At 39.3% G+C, this 6,000-nt stretch overlaps 1 long non-coding RNA gene across 1 annotated transcript in view; it reads right to left on the bottom strand.

The window, feature by feature from the left end:
* Window positions 1–6,000, bottom strand: part of LOC122560157 — a 73,829-nt gene that overhangs the window by 3,499 nt on the left and 64,330 nt on the right. The window lies entirely within an intron of this gene.

Genomic DNA, 6,000 nt, shown 5'->3' with positions numbered 1-6,000 from the left:
TTTGCTATGCTTTCCTTTATTGGTCAGAGTATTGAGTACAGGAGTTGGGAGGTCATGTTGCGGCCGTACAGGATATTGGTTAGGCCACTGTTGGAATATTGCGTACAATTCTGGTCTCCTTCCTACTGGAAAGATGTTGTGAAACTTGAAAGGGTTCAGAAAAGATTTGCAAGGATGTTGCCAGGGTTGGAGGATCTGAGCTATAGGAAGAGGCTGAACAGGCTGAGGGGTGTCTTTGTAGAGATTTACAAAATTATGAGGGACATGGATAGGGTAAATAGGCAAAGTCTTTTCCCTGGGGTGGGGGAGTCCAGAACTAGAAGACATAGGTTTAGGGTGAGAGGGGAAAGATATAAAAGGGACCTAAGGGGCAACTTTTTCACACAGAGGGTGGTACGTGTATGGAATGAGCTGCCAAAGGAAGTGATGGAGACAATTGCAAGATTTAAAAGGCATTTGGATGGGTATATGAATAGGAAGGGTTAGGAGGGATATAGGCTGGTGCTGGCAGGTTGGACTAGATTGGATTGGAATATCTGATCGACATGGACGGGTTGGACCAAAGGGTCTATTTTCCTGCTGTACATCTCTATGACTCTTATGACTCTATGATTCCTGGAATGGTAGGACTGACGTATGAAGAGAGACTGGATCAATTAGAACTATACTCACTTGTTAAAAATCACACAACACTAGGTTATAATCCAACAGGTTTAATTGGAAGCACACTAGCTTTCGGAGCGACGCTCCTTCGTCAGGTGATTGTGGAGGGCTCGATCGTAACACAGAAATCACCTGATGAAGGAGCGTCGCTCCGAAAGTTAGTGTGCTTCCAATTAAACCTGTTGGATTATAACGTGGTGTTGTGTGATTTTTCACTTTGTAACCCCAGTCCAACACCGGCATCTCCGAATCATATATTCTCTTGAGTTAAGAATGAGGGGTGATCTCATAGAAATCTGGAAAATTTTAACAGGACTAGACAGGATAAATGTGGGAAGGATGTTTCTATAGACTGGGGAGTCCAGAACAAAGGGTCACAGGCTAAGGATATGGGGTAGGCCATTTAGGACTGAAATTGAGAAGAAATTCCTACACCCAGACAGTGATAAACCTGTGGAAATCTTTGCTACAGAAAGTGGTTGAAGCCAAAACATTGAATATTTTCAAGGATTTAACACCTTCTTCAGGTTAAAGAGATCAAAGGGTCTGTAGCAAAAGTGGGAATGGAGACTGAGTTGGATGATCAGACATTGTCATATTCTATGGTTGAGCCGGCCCAAAGGGCTGGTTGGCTTATTCCTGTACTTATTTTCTATGTTTCTATGTAAACCTTCAGTCCCTGGCGCTAGAAACATTATGGTAGGCCAAATGCATTATGAAATTGTCAATGCAAAGAAATTGATGCATATTTCTAATGAGCTTTTATTCCACGAGTCTGAACACTGCAGGCTCTGAAAATGATCCAAATGCGTGACTCAGTGCTCAAACAGGACAGGTTGAACCATAACAGCACCACACACCAACACAAGTTTACGTACATAATGAAGTAAGAAGAATTCTTTGGTTTGAAACACCTTTCCTGAAATTATAAAAAGTTATGAAAATCTAATAAAAAAATTTGCCACCTAACCCACAACACATGGAAAGCCCTTCTCAGGATAAATAGGAAATATATCACTCTACAACTTTGCTCATCTATGCAGAAAAATATAAGCTTCCATATTACAGCTGATATTACCTCTCTCCATTTCCTTTTCAGTTGTTCCAGTTAAAAACTACTAAACAATTTTGCTTTGTTAATGTCAAACCAGCTTCTAGTAATCAGGTTACAATCAATATCTGTACAAACATAACATATTTATAATCTGACTTTGAAGAGACATGAGACAGCTTGCCTCAACAATAAAACACCATACTACTGGCACATACACTGGCATGCAACTTCAAATTGTTAGACAATTTATTCAGTATAAATTGGAGTTAAGTTAGCTGCATCTTGTTGTGGATAAAATCCAACTTTGCCTAAATAGAGTATGATAGAGAAAAACAAATCAACTCTGAACTCTATGTTGGTCCTTTGCATTTGCAAAGAACATCACAAATATACAAAATCGATGATATGTTATCCTCCGGTGTTAACTTATGGCATCTGTAAATGAGATGCTAAGTTCAAACTCCCATACATCTAGGACGAGCAAATTGGTAATCTATTTTATTCATTCATGGGATGTGAGCATTGCTGGCTGGGCCATTATGTATGCTCATCCCTGGCTGTCTTTGTGAAAGGTAGTGGTGAGCTACCTCCTTGAACTACTACAATCCATTTGGTGTAGTTACCACTTTTCTAATGAGTGTTTGTTCTGCAAGTCTGAACACAGCAGACTTTGAAAATGATCTAAATGCTGTAGGGGAGGGAGTTCCAGGATTTAGACCCAATAGCATTGCAGGAATGTTGATATATTTTCGAGTCAAAATGGTGACTGGCTTTCAGGGGAACTTGCAGATGGTGTTGTTTCCATGTACCTGCTGTCCTTGTCCTGCTAATAGCTGTGTTACAGTCTCATCTCTCAGCTATACTTCCTTTAGTGTAACTTCCGGCTGTGAAGCAGGTTCAGTGAAATAATCTTGAAAATTTTTAACTTTGGGCATATCAAATATTAAATGGCCTTAATTTTAACTGAGATTAGGGATGTGTGTAAGAATGCAAGGATAATACTCACAAAAGTGGCTTTCCCTCATCTTCAGACTAATTTAAAGGTAAAATTTATTTACTATTTTTGAACTACCTGCATTCAGTCAGATAGAGGCTGAATGGCTATTGAGCAGTTTAACCTATTGCATCAGGCAAAGGAAAGAAGGGGAGAATGGATCAGGGTCAGGGAGATTATGGAGATGGCTAAAGAGATTGGGATTTTGAGCAAACACTTCAATTGTGGAGCCAAGAGTGATCAAGGAAGGAGCTAGATATCTTTGAAACAGCCAGTGAAATCAAGGATCAGGGAAAAAGATCATTTAAACATCTGAGATCAGGGTTGTAAGAAGAAGATTAAGGAGAGGTTTGAAGAGTTTGGATAAGGTGAGAAGAAGGTCACAGGGATTCTATGGAGAACATGAGTAAGAAAAGGAGATCACAGATTCTGATTAATATTGGGAGAATATTTGATTCCAGTGGGCGGGCATCTTATCATTGGCAGGCTAACAAAATTTGTTTGGGGTGCCCTAAGGTAAAAATATACTTTTGTTCTTCAGAAGTCATTCTGGTCAAGAGGCCAGGAGAAAAAGTTTGAGTCTAAACATTAATTATTTAATGAGGAACCCACTACCTGAAAGAAGAGTGGGAATCAATCACTTTCTCAGTTCAATGAAGACTGGAAGTGGATGTGTTTGAGAATGTTTCATTTGGTTTTCGGGAATTTTTAACTTTTACTTTCCACCCCTAGTCTTGGGAAGTGAGGGTCTCTCTCTCTCTCTCTCACACACACACACACACACACCCATGCCCATACCACCATCACCGCAACCACCTTCACCCCACCCCCTTGGCACTATTACAGATCTGAAAAGTGTGGATTATTATCTTACATCACCAATTACAAACTTTAACAATCAAATATTTAATTTGACTACAATTGACTACAAGCAATGATTTGGAGGATGCGTAAAGGACAATCAAGCAAACAAATTCCTCTGAAAACAACCACTGCAGAAGTTGAAAATTTGAAATGAAGATTGAAATTCTGGAAGTAGTACATCACACAGGATATACATAGACAATAGAGTTAACATTTCAGGTCTGTGATATTTCATAGACCTGAAGAATTAACTCTATTTCTTTCTTTACATATGATACCAATTTCCACAAATTGTTTTCAAACATGTTCACAAGACAAGAAGTAGCAACCAAATAATGAAATTTATCCAAATCCCATTTCCTTTTCATCATTTTCTCAACCTGCCCTTCCACGTTCAATGAATTGTACCCCAAGTCTCTCTGTTCCTGAACTAGCTTTAAAATTGTACTTTTTTATTATATATCACCTCAGTTCATTCCTCTTATGAAAGGAATCACTTCACACTTCTTTGCATTAAAGTTTATTTGCCACATATTAACCTATTCTGTCAGCCTGTCTGTGTCCTATTAAAGTCTGTTATTATCCACCTTACTGAGTTAGACAATAGTTACAGCATAGCAGGACACCATTTGACCCATCATCCTGGAACTGGCAGATCGACGATGGGATCAGTTAGGACGCTGTCACTGGAGTTTAGAAGAATGAAGGGAAATCTCATAGAAACCTTTCAAATTCTAACAGGGCTGGGTAGGATAAATGCAGGAAGGATGTTCCCAATGATGGGGAGTCCAGAACCAAAAGGTCACAGTTTAAGGAAAGGGGATAGGGTATTTAGGACTAAGATGAGGAGAAATTTCTTCACCCAAAGAGTGGTGAGCCTGTGGAATTGTCTGCCATAGAAAGCGATTGAAGCCAAAGTATTGAATGTTTTCAACAAGAAGTTGAATGTAGTTTTTAGGGCTAAAGGGATCCAAGGGTATGGGTGGAAAGTGGAATGGTCAGCCAGGATCACAGTGAACAGTGGAGCAGGATCAACCAGATGAATCACCTACTCCTGCTCCTATTGTAAATGTTTCTATGTTTCAATGCTTGAGTTGGTTCCTTGAAAGAACAATTCAGGTTGAGCTATGTTCTTGCCTTCTCCCTATAGCTGTACACAATCGTCCTTTGCAGAGAATAGTCAAATTCCCTCTTGAGTACCTTGATTAAAAATCTCACCTTCATCTTCTCAGGCAGAGAATTGCAAATCTTAAGCACTCAGTGTGTAAAAGATTTTCCTCATGCCATCATTCCTTCTTTTGTCAATTATATTAAATCAGTGTCCTCTTTTTCTTCATCCTTTTTGGGAAGAATTTGCCAACTTTGAAATTGTACCCTCTACACCCAACTCAAGATTGCTATTGTATACCAGGAAAAGGAGTGACCATAGTACCAACTGCAGTAGAGTGCGAGTATATATTTCCTTTGAATTTGGAAACAATTGTTGTTTTGTTTCCTGCCATTCAAATAACTTCAAATTCATGCCATCACTGTCCCATTTATTTTATGGGCTTCAGCTTTGCTGGCACATCAGCCAAATTACCCTCATCAATTCTTTCTGATACACGACTGGGAACATAACACAAAAGAACAGAAGTACGTAATTAAGCCTGGCAAGCCTGCCCTGCGTTCAATATGATCATAGCCCATCACTTCAATGCCTTTTACCCATCCTTCCCGACAATTCTGTACATCATTGGTAATCAGAAATCTATCAACCTCTCATACATACTCAAAGCCTGAACTCCCGCAGCCCCTATGGTGAGGACTTCCAGACATTTACAACTCTCTGAGTAAAAATCATTTCTACTTACTTTGAACAGATGTCATCTTGGTTATTTTTTAATTTTAGCTGTAGTTAAAGACTCAACCATAAGGGGAAACATCTTACCTGCATCTATCCTGCCTAACCTTTTAAGTATATTCTAAGTTTCAACAGGATTGTGTCTCATCCTTTGAATCTCTAGAGAATACAGGCCAAGTGGGCCTAACTGCACTGGACCACTGCACAATCCTGGGAACAATTCTAGTGAATCTTGGCGCACTCTCTCTGTGATATTAATATATTTCCTGAGATAAGGAGACTAAAACTGTTCAGTTTTCCTGATGTGTAATTATAGTCCTATCCAAGTGAAGCAAGATTTCACCAATCACGTACTCAAAGTCTCTTGTAATAAAGGCTAACATTCCATAGGCCTCCCTAATGGCTTGCTGCATTCTGGATATGGTATTAGACTTCACTTATTTATCAACAAGGACACCTGAGTCGATTTGTGTATCTGCATTTTCCAACTACTTAACATTTAAAAAATATTCTGCAAACCTGTTCTTCCTACCAAAGTGGATGACCTCACATACTATACTCTGTCTGTCATGTTCTTGCCAA

This window comes from Chiloscyllium plagiosum, chromosome 20, assembly GCF_004010195.1.
Source record: "Chiloscyllium plagiosum isolate BGI_BamShark_2017 chromosome 20, ASM401019v2, whole genome shotgun sequence".
NCBI classification, from domain to species: domain Eukaryota; kingdom Metazoa; phylum Chordata; class Chondrichthyes; order Orectolobiformes; family Hemiscylliidae; genus Chiloscyllium; species Chiloscyllium plagiosum.
Note: the sequence above shows the minus strand (reverse complement) of the source record. Positions and strands in the feature narration are given on the sequence as shown.